This window comes from Oreochromis niloticus, linkage group LG7 (genome assembly GCF_001858045.2).
Source record: "Oreochromis niloticus isolate F11D_XX linkage group LG7, O_niloticus_UMD_NMBU, whole genome shotgun sequence".
NCBI classification, from domain to species: domain Eukaryota; kingdom Metazoa; phylum Chordata; class Actinopteri; order Cichliformes; family Cichlidae; genus Oreochromis; species Oreochromis niloticus.
Window position 1 is genome coordinate 38,229,571 of NC_031972.2, and position 19,270 is coordinate 38,248,840.

Genomic DNA, 19,270 nt, shown 5'->3' on the forward strand with positions numbered 1-19,270 from the left:
TGCTGTAAATGGCTGGAGACGTTGCTCCTTCAGTGGTCAGACTGAGAATGGGCTTACTCAGCCCTTTCCCTTATTTATAGCCTCTATACAGTTTCTTTACTTGTTAAGTGTTTTTGTTGTTTTTGTTTTTTTTAACAGTTTTTCTTTTTTGTAACTTAAAGCCTTTTGTGTATCTAATCTATTTTAGGGTTGCTTGAAGGTCTCCTGTCTCCTGTTGCCACAGTTGTGTGTCCAGTACACTGGCAACAGGGGTGTGTTTGCTATCGCCATCTCCCACACACCATCAGGCAGGAAACTATAGCTGAAGGCCACCCCTTCCCCCAAAGAAAAAGATAATAGAATTTAATTTAAATAAATAAATAAATGTATATATACATATATATACATACATACATATACATACATATACATAGATATACATATATATATATACATACATATACATATATACATACATATATATATATATACATACATATATATAAAAAGGAAATTCTGTTTTTAAAAGCAAGAAAGTGTTTACAGAATTACTTTCTAAATATGGAACAAATGTACCTTGTATGCCCAATGTGACGCATATGTGACATTTCAGATCTGGGGCAGTGGGTGGAGCTATTACAAAAAAAACTTCAGAAATGTGTTATATGTGATTCATTTGATATAACTTACAACCCCTGTAATTTTCATGAAAGTAGAAATAGGTCTGGGTTCTTAAGGGTTAATACACCATTTTATCATAATAGAATATTTTATTTATTTTATTAATTTATTCCACCATCAGGCCGGGGTCTTTCTTTGTGGAGCATGTTCTCCCCATGTTTGCGTGGGTTCTGTCCGGGTACTCCGACTTCCTCCCACGGTCCAAAGACATGCAGTTGTGACTGCGAATGGTTGTCTCTGTCTACAGGGAGTGCAGAATTATTAGGCAAGTTGTATTTTTGAGGAATAATTTTATTATTGAACAACAACCATGTTCTCAATGAACCCAAAAAACTCATTAATATCAAAGCTGAATGTTTTTGGAAGTAGTTTTTAGTTTTAGCTATTTTAGGGGGATATCTGTGTGTGCAGGTGACTATTACTGTGCATAATTATTGGGCAACTTAACAAAAAACAAATATATACCCATTTCAATTATTTATTTTTACCAGTGAAACCAATATAACATCTCCATATTCACAAATATACATTTCTGACATTCAAAAACAAACAAAACAAATCAGCGACCAATATAGCCACCTTTCTTTGCAAGGACACTCAAAAGCCTGCCATCCATGGATTCTGTCAGTGTTTTGATCTGTTCACCATCAACATTGCGTGCAGCAGCAACCACAGCCTCCCAGACACTGTTCAGAGAGGTGTACTGTTTTCCCTCCTTGTAAATCTCACATTTGATGATGGACCACAGGTTCTCAATGGGGTTCAGATCAGGTGAACAAGGAGGCCATGTCATTAGTTTTTCTTCTTTTATACCCTTTCTTGCCAGCCACGCTGTGGAGTACTTGGACGCGTGTGATGGAGCATTGTCCTGCATGAAAATCATGTTTTTCTTGAAGGATGCAGACTTCTTCCTGTACCACTGCTTGAAGAAGGTGTCTTCCAGAAACTGGCAGTAGGACTGGGAGTTGAGCTTGACTCCATCCTCAACCCGAAAAGGCCCCACAAGCTCATCTTTGATGATACCAGCCCAAACCAGTACTCCACCTCCACCTTGCTGGCGTCTGAGTCGGACTGGAGCTCTCTGCCCTTTACCAATCCAGCCACGGGCCCATCCATCTGGCCCATCAAGACTCACTCTCATTTCATCAGTCCATAAAACCTTAGAAAAATCAGTCTTGAGATATTTCTTGGCCCAGTCTTGACGTTTCAGCTTGTGTGTCTTGTTCAGTGGTGGTCGTCTTTCAGCCTTCCTTACCTTGGCCATGTCTCTGAGTATTGCACACCTTGTGCTTTTGGGCACTCCAGTGATGTTGCAGCTCTGAAATATGGCCAAACTGGTGGCAAGTGGCATCTTGGCAGCTGCACGCTTGACTTTTCTCAGTTCATGGGCAGTTATTTTGCGCCTTGGTTTTTCCACACGCTTCTTGCGACCCTGTTGACTATTTTGAATGAAACGCTTGATTGTTCGATGATCACGCTTCAGACGCTTTGCAATTTTAAGACTGCTGCATCCCTCTGCAAGATATCTCACTATTTTTGACTTTTCTGAGCCTGTCAAGTCCTTCTTTTGACCCATTTTGCCAAAGGAAAGGAAGTTGCCTAATAATTATGCACACCTGATATAGGGTGTTGATGTCATTAGACCACACCCCTTCTCATTACAGAGATGCACATCACCTAATATGCTTAATTGGTAGTAGGCTTTCGAGCCTATACAGCTTGGAGTAAGACAACATGCATGAAGAGGATGATGTGGACAAAATACTCATTTGCCTAATAATTCTGCACTCCCTGTATGTGTTAGCCGTGTGACAGACTGACGACCTGTCCAGGGTGCACCCTGCCTCTCACCCTAAGACTGGGATAGGCTTCAGCCCTCCGCGACCCTGAAAAAGGATAACCGTAAGAGAATGGATGGATGAAAAAGTTGTAGATCACTTCACTACAAAAACGTATTTTGGATTTTTTTTTGACATGCACAGATAATTCCTTTAGTCAGTTAAACACAAAGGCAAACATACAATTTCTAAACATCAGTCCCTTTATTGTAAAAGAAAATGTAATTATGTTTTATTCGTTGACATTTGTAATCAACTGTTGTTACTTGTTGCTCTTGGGTGTCTTGAGAGTGACTGAATTCAGCAGAATGGCTGGTATTGGTTGACTCATAATGAGCTCATCAATGCTTGCCTGTTTTTTTAAATATAAAAACATATATGCAAGAAGACAAAAATAATAAACCACTTTTGTGTTGGTATTTATGGTTTAAAAACAAATCAAACTGGCAGGAATGCACTTAGTTCCCCAATTATCCTTATTCTGAATTGTCTTTGGATTCATCTTGTGTGGGTTTTCCATCACCTGTTCTATCATTTTCAGATGACCTGGCAATTTCTTCTTTTTTTGGCTGCTCCCTCTGAGGGTCTATACCAGGGGTCGGCAACCCTGGGCACGCGTGCCACAGCTGGCACGCGAAGGGTTAACTGATGGCACGCTCGGTGGGCCGATGATTTTTTTTTTTTTTTTTTTTTTTTGTAGCGGTATAAACAATGAAAGGTGGTGGATTGGCCAGATTCTGGCCGGTGTGTAAAAATAACTCAGTTGTTTGGTGGTGGCTATGGCGTAGCTTCCACTGATTCAGTAACATTAGCAAGTGGTGGAGGCCAGCAGGTGGATGAGGGAGAGGGGAGGCAGGAGGAGCAGAGACCCGAGGCAGCACCGGTCCGAGCGTCAGGTGAACTGAACTTCAGGTAAGAAGTTATGACCTGCAGTCTATCTGGGTCAGATATAAACCAAGTTTAGGTGGAGTTTATTTTCGTTGTGCTGACTTTTTACAGTCAGTTACAATAACTCGTACTGCGTGCTAGCTAGCATGACGGAGTTTTCATCAACATTGTTGTAGTGAACTTTATTTTATTCATAAGGTTAGTTAGTAGAGTTGCCAACCGTCCCGTAAAAAGACGGAATCGTCTCGTATTCAGAGAAAAATATTACGCGTTTCGTATTGAGCTTAAAAGGAACGCAGTTTGTCAGCTACAATGGAAAAAGACACAAAGCTGGAGTTATTCTGTCGTTACGCTGCACAGCTGCATCTTCTTCTCTCATTCTCCCCCCTCCCCCTCCTGTTGCTACTTCAATCATGAAACTGATCAATGATCAGCTGATCGGCTTTTCTGGCGCAAGTCCGTCTCTCTTGTTTGAGGGGGGACGTTGTTAGCTTTCCACATTCCGACACTTCAAAAGCTTCAGGAGCTTTCCGCTCAGCACAGCATCAGCACCACGGAGATACACGGATACATCCGTAGACTCGTGACAGAATTCCCAATGCGTTTTTGGGACTTTCAGGTGTATGGACCAATGTTTTATTTTCTGATCAAACCAGAAATCTTTAATGAGCAGCTAGATTTGTCTCGCATTAACTGGCTGAGTTAATGCCAGTTAATGCAACATCGAAGCAGCTGGAATCCATAGCTGTGCGTGTTCATGGAGCTGCATTTTCACCTGCTGGACATCACTACCTGACAAGTTTAACTGTCTTCAGAACATTGCAGAGGCCTTATTGACAGTATTTGGCTCTACATATCTGTGTGAGCAGATTTTCTCTCACATGAAGAGTGTCCTCGCTTAGCCGCTCGGAGACCTGTGTCTCTGAGTGGGAGAGAGATCACATTAACATGTGTATCCCTGTATTATCAAACATGCCATATTGGCCCAGTTTATTTTACTTATCATTGTTGTGAGGAGACCATAAATAGTATTTGTATTTTCTGTTGTACAGTTCATTTGCTGTCATGAAGTTCTTGTTATTGATAAATGTCTTTTTTTTGTTTCGAAATAGCTGATAACTACTCATTGATAGCTGCCAACATCTGTGAACAAATATAATTCTATAAAGTGGTTCTATATAGTGTGTAACTGTTAATATAGAGCGTTATTAAATTTATTGCTAATGCAATCATATGGCACACTGACCTCTGAGGAAAGTTTAGATGGCACTCGCCATCAGAAAGGTTGCCTACCCCTGGTCTATACAGTGGATCATCTGCCTCCATCTCACCCTGTCCCTTGCCTCCCCCTCTGTCACACCAACCCTCTCACATCCTCCTTCACTACATCCATGAACCTCCTCTGAGGTCTTTTCCGCCTGCCTGGCAACTCCATATTTAACCTTGTTTGTCCAATATATTCACTATCCCCCCTCTGCCTATGTCCATACCATCTCAGCCTTGCCTCTCCAACTTTGTCCCCAAACTGCTCAACATGAGCTGTCTCTCAGATGTACTCATTTCTAATCATGTCAATTCTGGTCTCTCCCAATGAAAATCTTAATATCTTCAACTCTGCCACCTCTTGTCTTTTTGTTAGTGCCACTGTCTCCAAACCATACACCATAGCAAGTTTCACTGCCACCTTGTAAATCTTCCCTTTTACTTCTATCCTTCTGTCACACATCACCCCTGACACGTGTCTCCATCCACTCCACCCTGCCTGCACTCTGTTCTTCACCTCTCTTGTGCACTGTCCGTTGCTTTGAAAGGTTAACCCAAGGTTCCTTAAACTCATTTACCTTCACTAACTCTGCTCCTTGCATATTTCAGATGAGCTGACCATCTGATGTAAAAGAATACAAAGTCATATTATGCTGAAACCATTGAAACTGAGCACAGTTCTTACCTCTCTTTACATGACATGCACTCACCTGTCTTTTCCTTGGCCATCTTCTGAATCATTCGTCTTAAATGTTCGTCTTTGTCTTTTAAATCATCTTTAGATTCATCTTCTTTTGTACCATCATCTTCAGATGATCTCCTAACCCCAACACTGAAGGACCTGTACAGCATTCGCTGTCTCAAGAGGGCACACAGCATTTTACGGGACTGCAGACACCCAGGACACTGAGTGTTCAAGCTGCTGCCGTCTGGCAGGAGATTCAGGTTGCTGAGGTTGCGGACAAACTGACTCAAGGATAGTTTTTACAACAGGGCAATAGCCCTAATCAGCTGACCTGATTAGCTACCCCCTCAAACGTTTTGGGGGGCAATAATGTGTAATGAACATTCTTTAATTTATTATTCATACCTTTTTTGCACTTTTTATCCTTTTTAAAGTTTACTGTGTTGTGTTTAGTTGTGCCAGTGCTGACGTGGGACAGTTTTCCAATTTCCTTGTACTACTGTACTAAGTATGACTGTGCAATGACAATAAAGAGTTATCTTAACTTATCTGATTTTAGAGAAGACAACAATATATTTTGCTCATTTTGGATGGAAAGATTCTAACGTGTGGAAGGACTGAAACCGAACTGAACTGAATCTCACCTCTTTTTGTAGCACAGGGCAACCAGCTTTATTTTTTGTGGCTTCTTTTTCGAGGAACCCCTTTTCTCACTTGTTCTTGCTCCTCTTCTGAATTGTCTTCCTTTGTGGGTTTCTCCTCAACTGTCCCATCATCACTGTCATCACCATCTGTTTTTAGAAAATAAACTTTTTTTTAAAAAAAATGAGTAACTTAGTAAATGTGATGTCCACATATGTGGACACAGGTCCTAGGCAGTTAATATTTCTGCCTTCGAATCTCAACTCGTTGGTAGGAAGCTCTGAACTCCACATTCAGAACACTTTGGATTTTGTTGAGAACGTGAGAAATGTCATTATGGAGGCAGATGAAGCAATGGTCTCGTATGATGTTACATCTTTCTTCACTTGTGTTCCAGTCACTGAAGTAGTGGAGGCAGTTTGTAAGGCCTTGAGTGCCGGTGTCCTGCAGATTTTAGATGTGTCACTGATCCAACACAGCTGATTCAAACTGCTAAATTACCTACTCAACATGTCTTGAAGTTCTCAAGAAGCCTGGTAATGAACTAATCATTTGATCCCGGTGTGTTGATCCAGCGTGATATCTAAAACCTGCAGCACACCGGCCCTTGAGGCCTGGAGTTGCCTACCCCTGTTATAAGAGATTAAAGGATGACGCCAACCTCAGCGACAGGACCATTGCCAGCACTGACCAAGTGTGTTTGCTCTTGGAACTGTGTCTTCATTCCACATATTTAATATATAAGGGTCAGTACTACACACAGAAATGTGGGTGTGCTATGGGTTCCCCATTTTCACCCATTGTGGCCAACTTCAGGTGTGTGGATCACACCTGGGTTGAAAATCAAATCTCACGATGTACCACAAATTCACTGATCACATTAACTCGGTGGACCAACACATCAGATTCACCAGGAAGCATATGAAAAGTGGCAGGTTAGCCTTCTTAGACTGTGAGATTTCCATCAGTAATGGGGGACATCTAAAAGCTGATGTGTACCATAAACCAACGCATATGAATCAGTAAGGTTTGACTCTCATCATCCACTGGAGCACAAACTGGGTGTCATCAGGACGCTACAAAACAGAGCGAACACCATCCCCACAGACACAGTGGCCAGGGAAGCAGAAGAACATCATATCAAGAAGGCCCTGAGTAAATGTGGTTATCCCAGCTGGACATTTGTCAAAGCTGGGAAGGCGCCTAAAGAAAGCTCCAGGTGATCCAGGAGAGACAGACAACCGCTGCCTAAACAAAAACTCTGATGATGATCCAGTATGCGTCAGGAGTATCAGAACAGTTTTCTAAACACTGCATCTCAGTGGCTTTCAAACCCCAAAACACACTGCGCCAAAAATTGGTCCAGCCCAACGCTCAGGTCCCCCATAAGAGGCAGAGTAATATAGTGTATTTTTCTTAAGTACTAGGAGGATTGCCATGACTTATACTTTGGGGAAACAAAAAGCCTTTGGCGAAGTGGAAGGCACAACAATGAAAAGCTAACTCATGGGGCCAGGACTCTGCAGTCCATTTACACCTACAGGTCATCAGAAACTCTTTCAATGATAAGGATGTACACATCCTGGACATGAGGATATGAAAAGGGAAAGACCATCTCTGAATCGAGGAGGGGGCCTAAGGGTAAATCTTCCACCATCTTACAATGCTGTGATTGCAGCCATTCCCCAACTCTCTGTGAATGGGACTCATGGTCATTGATCAGTCATCAGTGGTTGTTGATCAATGAGAATTTGCTTACTAATGATCAAGAAACCTGCAGTCAGCTGAGACTGAATAAGTCACTTGGAGGATGAAATATTTTTCCCACTGAAAATGCTACGTGCAGATGAACAGAATCAACTTTTTGGCACAATGAGAGAGATATTGTCAACAAATGGTGAAAACATGAAACCACAGTGAACCTGACTGATGAGACAAAAGATGAACATTTTGAGTTGTGTGTCCCATTACATTTGCCGTAACAGTGACACCACATGCACAAATTTACAAAATTTCCTCTTGCATAATTCTTGCTTGCTTTGCTGAAATTGTTAAACTATCAACTCTATCATGGTGGTTTTTTGGCCTCAAAATATATATCACTTTGAGCTAGATTTTGCATACATGCAAGGCTTTAGATTTTTTTTTTTAATGAAAGGACAATGTCACATTTGAAGAACAAAAAAATCAGTCTTCAAAGTTTGATCATTGTGCTATCTTTCATGTAATGGTCATCACATTGAAACAAGTCATTATACTCGTTTTGGATATTTGATCACACAGCTAATTGAATTTGAGCTCTACAAAACCCAGCAGATTACTAGCATCACTCTGTCACCTCATGCTATTAATAATATGTGCAAATTACACTTAATCACTAGTCATTTAGGTCATCTTCAAATGGAGCTGTGTGCCTACCATATAAACACATTACATTCTGGAAAGGCAATTATGTATTATTTGTGAAAAGAAGGTATAATGATTACTGCTCTAGCCTTTCTCTTTTTGTTTCTTAGACTTTTTGCTGTCTGATACACTGTGTTCTTACTATAAACCAGAATGTTTTCCAAGACATTTGCACAGGAAACAAATTCTAGTCTTCTGAGTTACTAACTTTATAGACACTTGGCAAACATTTAAATGTCCTGGTGAAACATCAGTATGGGAAATAATGTTTTAAATTAATCTATAAGAGGTGTTCTAGGCTTTCCTCTATCTTTGTAGTGTTTCTTCTATGTATTTAAAATGTGATTCTTAAGAGGAATCTTACACCTTTAATCATGCCTTCCCTACTAATTAGTCATGAGCCGCATGAATCATTACCAATTATTTTGCTCTGTTAAACAACCTACAAAATGTATTTTGTGGCTTTTTAGACATGGGAACAATATTGTGTTTGTCAATACTAAAGTGATAACTTTATATCAGTCAGACATAGGGCACTTTTGCATCAAACAAACTGAAACATTATGTAGTACATACAAAATTTGACAGCTCATCAAGTGGCATGTATTCCATAACAGACTACTATGTAGGCTTTGCAGTCCCCCTCAAAACTGACGCCTTTATGATTCTGAAGACTGATAAACATATTTTTATCCATGTATTTTAAATCAGACTCTTGAATTTGAATCTTGAACAGCTGACCTACTTTAACAGTAATAATAATTTTTGCACATTAGGTCATCTCACATATTAAACCAGCATATTAAGCTCATTGCTCTTTTGCACATAAATCTATTTAATACTTAATTTTTTGTCTCCATTTATTTATTCATACTATTTGTATTTATCTAATTGTACACATTAACCGGCATCTGTGTGTGGACAGCAGAGAAAGAATTTCATTGTACAGAGAAAGGCTTTTCGTTGTACACATGACAATAAACACTTTGAATCTTGAATCTTTGAATCTGAAGTGACTTTTATTCAGTCAACTACCCCCAAAATGTCGTCATATGTCCTGAATCCTCAGGACAGAATGGATGAGGGGTGAAGTGTTGTGGAAGCAAGCAGATGATAACGACAGAGACAATGAGGAGGCTGTTGGGAGATTGTGTGGTGCTTGAGTATGAGGGGGTAAGGATCATGCTTAATTCAATGACCCTCACACATCTTTTATTTGTCACAAGGCGCATGGTGGTAAAATACTATTCTGGATGTTGCTAAATGGATGTTTTTTTTATACAAAAAACATTTTAATGTTTTTTGTATAATTATGTGTGTGCAATTTCTTTAGCGCAGCATACTGATCCCATGGATGACTAATATATCTTTTCTTGCCATGAGCTGAAACCACTGCAGTAAAAAATTTTTCTGGCACCCAAAATTGTGTGTAGACATAATTGAACAGATTTAAAGTAGTGGATAAAGAATCTAGTGACTGGTTGGGGTCCCTACTCTCCCACACCCATTTTCCCATCCATGCAGCTCTAAACTCTCTCTACAGTGACATCTATCAAAAGATCATTGCACCAATGTCTTTAAATACATAGAGCTGTCTCCACTATCCAGTGTAGCCTGTCTGTAATGTTATAAAAATCTTGTGTGGGTATGAGAGATCAGTGTCCTAAATGAGCTTGTAGAGAGCCACTATAATTATTAAAGTTATGTTTCTGCACCTCCACTAAGGAGTATGAGTAGTTTAAATGACGTTCATTTGGCACAAAGGGGTCCAAAGTGTGGCAGGAAAATAACTCCCACCCCATTACCTGCACCCAGTGTGGTCTCCTCTGCTGTAGCCCATCTGCTTTAAAGCTCAGTGTGTTGTGAATTTAGAGATACTCTTTGGCATATGCTGGTTGTAAGGTGATTGTGGTAGGGTGTGGTTGGTGGCTCAGCTGCAGGCGAGGGCTGGGAGCCGTGAGTTCAGAGTATGATGTCAGAGGAGGCTGACCCACACAGCTGTTCTCATTATCTTAATATGCCTCCCCTATATGGGTAGGATGGCGGGGCCTGACGACAGAGCTGTGTACTGCACTGGAGTGAGACAACTAGAAAGCTGCACAAGCAGCAAAACGTTCCGTAACAATGTAAATAAAATGTCCACAATGCTGTATGCCTTGGGTCGTTTATACCACAGATATACTACTGTTTTCCTTCCATTATTCTCTGTAAACCCTAGAGATGGAGTCCCTTGTGTAGGAAAACCCCAGCAGATCAACACTTTCTAAAATACTCTTAGCGCCCCATCCAGCACCAACAAGGTGCATCCAGCACCAACAAGGTGCTGGATGGTTGCTCTGCGGGTTTCCCCTTTGACCATAGTCGTCGACTTTGGTGGTTCTTCCATCAAAGAAGATGGAAGATGTAGGGTCTGGTATGGTGAAGGAGCGCTGCAATATTGTCTCCAATTGGGTAATTCTGCCTTACCTTTAGTCCATTAACCTTTTTGAAAAACAAGGTGTGGTAACTAATGTTCTTTTCATGTCCAGCCCTGGCCCTTTTCCTGTGGCAAAGCTTTCAAAGATCTACCTGTTCAGCCTGTTGGATTTCCTGTTCACCATTCACACTCCTGATACAACTCTGGAAGATGCTTTTCACCAAACACTCACCTGCCTGCCCACACCTCAGCTCCTCCCGGTCAACGTCTGCTTCCCCCTGCAAGTATCTTCCATTTCTGTTCCCCTCTAAACCTCAGGTAAGATAATGAATACAGTTCATGAGAATGAAATCAGAATCAGAATACTTTATTTATCTCAGAGGAAGTTATGTGGTCACAGTTGCTCCAAGACAGTAAGAACAGTAACTGAATAAACTAAATTAAATAATACAATATATTACGTAAGTTACATCTATAAATCTAACAAAATAACTCTAATATATACAAATAGCTCAATTATAAATATCCCAGTATATTAAAATTAAAATTATAAGTTAAATATATATGGTTGAATTTGAGGTGCCCCTCTTATCAAACTGTATAGAAGATACTAGAAAGTGCATTTTCTGAAGAAACTGCAGTGTGAATGCTTGAATCTGAATGTATGCACTGAAATGAATTGATTGCTGAATTTAAGTTAGAAATTTTGAATGAGATAAAAAAAAAAAACAGAATTTAACCTGAAAACAAAAGTGCTGAACTGCTAAAAGCTGATGGTTACACAGAAGAAGAAGTTGGAAAAAAAGCTGAAAATGTTTTAATTGTAAATTAGAAAAACCTAAGAAATGAGAAAAGAAAATTTAGAGTCAGAAAACATCTGAATGAATATTAAAAGTTCATATTCTTTGAATCACTGAATGACTAAAATGTGATCCCTCCACTTGGATCCACACAGTTTTAAAGGTTTACATCTCTGAGCTCTGAAAGACACGCTGTTGGAAAGAGAATAACGATGGCGACGTTTTGAGGGTAAAATGATGGCTGTAGAGCAAACACTGTGGACACAGCAGCAGTTGAAAGAGAAGTGTTTAAGATGAATCTTGGCACAGTGAGAGACAGAGCTCGTTAGGCAGGCAGGTGTGAGCCTGGTTGCTATAGTGACTGCACCCAATGGCTCCATACACACGCACACAGACATGCACCTCACTTTTGCTGCTTAAAATGAACAGAAAAGTCAGCCACAAACAAATTGTTCCCAAATGAAAAGTACATGTCGTATTGACAAAATTCTTTCACCGTGAGTGCCAGCAATGTCCAGTTTACCAAATTCTCAGTTTTCATGCCTGTGGAGCTTATTATATGGACGTGGTGACAGTGGAAAGACACCATGCTCTTCTGATTTTCAACCGAACCTTCTGAGCCATTTTAACATTAGAGTCTATGGAAGAGTTGGAGGGAGGAGGCTGTGCATTGGTGACATTTATGAAAGAACCATAACACCTAGGACAATAGTAAACACATTGGATGAAAGAGGACAGCGATGGCTACGTTTTGAGGGTAAAATCATAGCTGTAGAGCAAACGCAGCGGACACAGCAGCAGTTTTAAGAAAAGATTTTAAGATTAATTTTCTTGCTCCTCTCACTCTAGCAGTTGAGCTGTCTCACTCTAGTGGCAACATTCCGTCCCATACACACCCATTATAAACTCTGAAACGGCTGAAAAAACATCATAAAACTTAAACTGGAACTGAAGAAAAAGTTTAATAGATATTGAAAAGATAAATACAAGTTGAATAGTTGAATGTCTTGTCTTCGTTTTAAAGTTTGAATGGTGGCTCTACGTCAATGTATGTGGAAGTAGATACAGTTTAAAGAGGAGTAAGTTGAAGGAGAATTTGAAGGGTCTCCCCATTGAAATACATGGGAAATTTTTGTGTGAATTTGAGTTTTCTTGGGGTTTTTTGGGTGTATTTTGTTCTTAGCATATTTTTTTTTTTACATACTGTAGAATTCCAGTTACCACATTTCTGGTCATATGACATCCCGAGTGCCCACTTAAAACAATCCCCACAGTTAATTCAACATTAAAACAAATTTTAAATATGTTAAATAAATAAATAAATAAAAGGTTTGCTCTGTGATGAAATATTACATAAGCATACATTGGCGGAACCTTGGCGCATTCCGGAATTCCGAACATTCCGGAACCTTGGCGCATTCCAGAATTCCGAACATTCCGGAACCTTTGCACATTCCGGAATTCCGAACATTTCGGAACCTTGGCGCATTCCGGAATTCCGAACATTCCGGAGCCTTGTAACATTCCGGAATTCCGAACATTCCGGAACCTTGCAACATTCCGGAATGCTTTTACAAGCATTCACACTAATTAAGGGTGTACAAATCCATGGCAGTCCATTCCAGCCCAACTGCTTAATGATCCTTAGACTAATGCTCTCGCTCCTTCTCCACAGACTCGCTCTACTCCCGTGTTTTCCCCACTCCTGCCTGCCCAGTCTCTCTCTCTCTCTCTCTCTCTCTAATAATAATCATTATTATTACAATAATTCCAGACAATAATAATAATAATTATTATTATTATTATTATTATTATATGATTATAATTATCATTATTATTTTTTATTATTATTACAAATCATGATACAGGCAGTCCACGACCATGTCTACATGGCTAAATGCATTGGGTCAGTACCGTTTGAATGACTGATAAGATGAGTGTGAGTGTATATGGTGCATTCTTATCATGTGTAACAGAGGCAAGATGACTGAAAGAAGAAACTATCCAGCACCTGTCCTGATTTGGCCTTGATCTGGCTGAGCATAAAACTGCTTGGTGACAGATGTTCGTCATCTAACAGAAATAGAATTTCAATCTGAGGTTTCTGCTGTTTCTGTGTGTAACTGAATATTAAGCTATCTGCTGGATTTCAAGTGTGGTATTGGTGTGTATCCCAGGATGGTCCCAGCCTCTCTAAATGCTGATAACATGTGTAGGTGAGTAACAAAGCCTCCAGCAGAGCCCTGGTTTAGACCAGGAGAGACAAAAGCATTACTGATCTATAGTTTCTGAAGCTTTTCATGCCAATCGCAATCACAAGCTTGAGATGTTTAAGTTTTAATTTTGATTTTAATTTAAAATCCACAGCGGTGGTTTACAGATACAAAAAAAAAGAATACTATAATATAACTGCACGTTTTACATACATACATACATATATACATACATATGTATATTAGTACTGTCAGCGTTAATCTCGTTAAAATGACGTTAACGCCATAACCACATTAACGCAGGAAATCTCCATTCGTGACTTACCGCAGATTGCCCCATACATGGGGGCATATATATATGTATATATGGAGAGCGAGAGAGAGACAGAGAGAGCGAGAGAGAGAGCGCCAAGTGAAACAATATTTTAATGCTTTACTAAATATTAGATGTGGTTTAAGGGAAGTTATTTCATGACACTAATAAGCCTTGAAAACTACTTTGAAACACTTTAATGTAGTAAGGCTCATTCCCTTTAAGACTCCAAAATACAGGATGAAAACCAGTGTAGAGTGACTTGCTCTACAGTTCATGTCTCTGTATCATGCTGAGGCTGTCCTATTGTGGCCCTCTCTCCAGCTACCTTTTCCTGGACCTGTCAATGGTGCTGTAATAGCTAGTCACATTCTTGTCTTATTTGTCACAGCAAGACCTTTGTTCGTTCTCAAAAAACAGAGGTCTGTTCTTTTCTCTTCTGCTACTGCTGCTGGGTCTCCTTTGATGCTGAGGACAGCAGAGACAGATATCAAAGCAGATGAAGCTGGATCACTGTTGCCCCCCACCCCTGAGCTCTTATCACTTTATAATTGGGAATTAGGGAAGAAATAAAATGTCTTTTCCTCAGTTTCCTTTTCCTGGGTTGGTTATAATGGGGTCTGCTACATGCCTATAAAGTACCCTTCAGTTCAAATCATACTGCTGTCCATATGTATTTTTTCCCCTTGCTTAGCAATTTCCTAGTTTGTATTTTTGTCATTTGCCATGTTTTTATTCTTCTAAATTTTCCATGTGAATATCTGTGAATTAATGTGTCTTGCAAAACATTTAAAATGTGAAGTCGGGTGACACTGTTGCAGGAAAAAGCAATAAACATGGAAATAAGATAATGGGTGCCACAAACAGAAACATTAGGTAGATTAGTACTATTGTCATAACTACTGACAATAACAGATGTGAACCAACACTACCACAACAAAGGCATTATCCTACAAATGTTCTCGAGACAAACAATGATCTGGTGATCTTGGTACCACTAGTTACACCAGAAGCTGAAGAAATGTGCGTATTCACAAGTTGTTCAACAAACAAGCAAATAAATTATTTAAAAAATCCACTGAAAATGGTCAGGTATAAGGACAGAGCTGAAAACGAATGGGGGTGGATGGGGGTTATTCTTCCAGAAAACCTGGAGAACTGTTGCTCAAGACCACTTTTAAAAACTACCAGAAATGATGGGTGACTCATGTCTTCTAATTCCTTGGACACAAAATTGAAAGAAATAGGGATGACAACGTTGTAGCTATATTTAAAAGAAAAAAATCTCACACGATGTAACACCAGGCCCTGTTTGACGACAGGTCAATATGGATGCAGACAGGTAAATAGTTTACAGTATAGAGATCTACTCATAACTGACTGACTAACTTAATTCAGACCTTCACAGCAGTAGCTTGTATTGACAACAGTAAGACAATATTGAGACAAAGCAGAACAGGAAGAGTTGGTTCAGAGGACTAGCTTGAAGACCAACTGTATCTCAGTCTATCCATCTCTACAATAATGTGGCATCCAGGCCTCCTTTCTGTTGACCATCATCATACCAGCTTTAATATAAGCTTGAAATATAAGACTTAGGGTCAGACTCAGAGTCAAGACCTTGAAATGTTCCATGTTTATTTAAATGATATGTCAAGATACCTCATTTCCCTCAAATTCTTGCAAGTGCAACTCCTAACTATTATGATGTTTTGGTAAAATACTCTTTAAAAAGTTACTTTTTTTTTTTTCTCAGTGAGTAACTAATTTATTTCAATCTGAAATTGAAAGGTTAGTGACGGTGGTTAGTGATGTGATGTGAAAAAATAACTCCACCCAAAAGCATTAAACCAAAAGTTACAAGCCAGTTTTGTAAATGTGAGGAATAGAAAGTGCAGATATTTGTTTAAAAATATAGGGGGTAGAAGTAAAAAGTAGTCAGAAAAAAACTACTCAAGTAAAGTACAGATAACTAAAAATTATTTTCCCACCTCTGACTATGAATGAACACATAGCTTTGATTACTTCTTTGCAAAATCTTGGCATTCTTCATGATGTAGTCACCTGAAATGGTTTTCCAACAGTCTTGAAGGAGTTCCCAGAGATCCTGAGCACTTGTTGGCCCCTTTGCCTCCATCTCATCCCAAACCATCTCGATTAGTTTTAGGTCAGGTGACTGCGGAGGCCATCAGTTGCAGCACTCTATCACTCTCCTTCTTGGTCAAATAGCCCTTACACAGCCTGGTCTTTTTGGGGTCATTGTCCTGTTGAAAAATAAATGATGGTCCAACTAAATGCAAACAGGATGGGATGGCATGTAGCTGCAGGATGCTGTGGTAGCCCCCCCCCCCGACACGGCTGGTGGAACCAAAGATCTCAAATTTGGACTCATCAGACCAAAGCACAGAGTTTCACTGGTCTAATGTTCACTCCTTGTGTTTCTTGGCCCAAACAAATCTCTTCTGCTTGTTGCTTTTCCTTAGTAGTGGTTACTTTGCAGCTATTTGACCTGTTTCATGCGACCTCCTCTGAACAGTTGATGTAGAGATGAGTCTGCTACTGGACCTCTGTGTGGTATTTATCTGGGCTCTAATCTGAGGTGCTGTTGACTTGCGATTTCTGAAACTGGTGACTCAGATGAATTTATCCTCAGCAGCACAGGTGACTCTTGCCTTGTGAGTCATGTGAGCCAGTTTTGTCGTACAGTTTAATGGTTTTTGCGACTGCACTTGGGGACACATTCAAAGTTTTAGCAATTTTCCAGACTGACTGACCTTCAGTTCTTAAAGTAATGATGGGCTGTCATTTCTCTTTACTTAGCTGATTGGTTCTTGCCATAATATGAATTATAACAGTTGTCAAATAGGGCTGTCAGCTGACTCCTGCACAACACAGCTGATGGTCCCAACCCCATTAAGAAATCAAGACATTCCACAAATAAACCCTGACAAGACACACCTGTGTTGTGAAAACCATTTCAGGTGATACATCTCATTGAGAGAAGGGTTTGCAGTGCTGTCAACAAAGAAAAGGGTGGCTACTTTGAGGAATTTAAAATATAAAACATATTTATAGTTATTTTTCTTTGCTACATAATTCCATATATCTTGCTTCATATATTTGATGTCTTCAGTTTGTATCTACAATGTAGAAAGTAGTAAAAATAAAGAAAAAACATTGAACGAGAAGGTATGTCCAAACTTTTGACTGGTATATACACTGGTATACTGGTGTATATATATATATATATACTGGTGTACAGTGTTGGTCAAGTTACTTGAAAAAAGTAATCAGTAACTAATTACTGATTACTTCCCCCCAAAACTAATCCTGTTACTTTACTGATTACTTATTTTCAAAAGTAATTAATTACTTAGTTAGTTAGTTACTTAGTTACTTTTTAAAAACACGATTTACAACCTGAATAGGTAATAAAGCGATAGATCTTTCAGCCCAATTCTACTTTTTCTGCATAATTCATCATACAAAATGTAATCAAATGGAAAAGTCTCTTTTTAAAACTTGTTTTATTAGTTTTAATCTTTTAACTTTATGCATCAAGCAAATATTAAATTATATGCAATATTCTCTGACTGGAAGAAATTTGTTTAACATTTAAACCTATTTTCTGCACATTCCAGCACATAAAATAAAATATTTTTTTGTGTTTACACTCACTCTTTCAAATAGATGCAAGTAAAACACAGCAGAAAATAAATAAAATCAAAGACTAGCGGTCCTGTTGCTCTATTTTCACCTGTAAAGCAGGAGTGGGTTAGGCGGAGGTTTACCCTGGTGCAGGTGTGCCGCAGTGGTCAGTGGAAGAATCCGCGAGTTTCTCTGTGAATTTCACATTACGTCGTAGCGCACTCGGCGCTTGCCTGGAAGTTTAGGGGTTTAAAAAGAAGTTTTCTTCCCACACAGTGAACAGTGGACACTAATGTTTTTGTCACTTTTTATGGAATCAAACTCAAAGTAAGGTCAGTACTTCCATGCTTTAAACGCTGTACGCTCATACTCTCTGCCGCACTCGATATATTATCCATTGTTGATCTGTGAACAGCTGTTGTCACAAACATCGCACGCTTATGTCACTGTCATGAGACATTCTCGCAAAAAATCACGGTTTTAGTAACGCAGTAACGCAGCGTTCCTACGTGAAAGTAACGGTAATCTAATTACTGTTTTTGCAACAGTAATCCCTTACATTACTTGTTACTTGAAAAAAGTAATCAGATTACACCAAAAGTATTCACTCACCCATCCAAATTATTTAATTTATTTAATTCAGGTGTTCCAATCACTTCCATGGCCACAGCCAAATATAATCAAGCACCTACTCATGCATATGGTCCCACTCCTCTTCATTCCAAAGATTCGGCATGTGGTTTTTCCCCAAAGAATTTCAAATTTCAACTAATCTGACCTTAGAAAAGTTTTCCACTATGTGTCTGCCTATTGTCTTTTATGACAGAATCGTGCCTGTTTTTAAAGCCTAAGGCTTTAACAATGCCGTGAAATTTACACATTAAATTCAAAACGTCTGATTAAGTGTTGGGTTTAGGATATGACTCCAAGAGACTTTTTTGTGCATCTTGAGATATTACAGAGGGCTGCCAAATTTCAGACTAGGATCAAACATAATACAGGGTCTGCTTTTTAAAAAATTTTAGGTGGCACTATGGAGTCAGTTTGCAACATTTATTGAAGAGAGCTATGGAACTGGAAAGAATACATCACATTGGAAGCGTGTGCCAAATTTCATGACTTTTTGACCTTTCCAAACATATTAAAAAATACTTTCTGATTCAAGGAAAATCGCAATGCCACCAGGGTGCGCCATTTAATAAAGTCACAATTTTTACACTAAGGCAGGGGTAGGCAACTCCAGGCCTCGAGTGCGGTTGTCCTGCAGGTTTTAGATGTGTCCTTGATCCAATGCAGCTGATTCAAATTGCTAAATTACCTACTTAACATGTCTTGAAGTTTTCGAGAGGCCTGGTAATGAACTAATCATTTGATCCAAGTGTGTTGACCCAGGCTGAGATCTAAAACCTGCAGGACACCGGCCCTCGAGACCAGGAGTTGCCCACCCCTGCACTAAGGCATCATCAATGTCTGATGTTTATTATGAGCACTTTTGAGG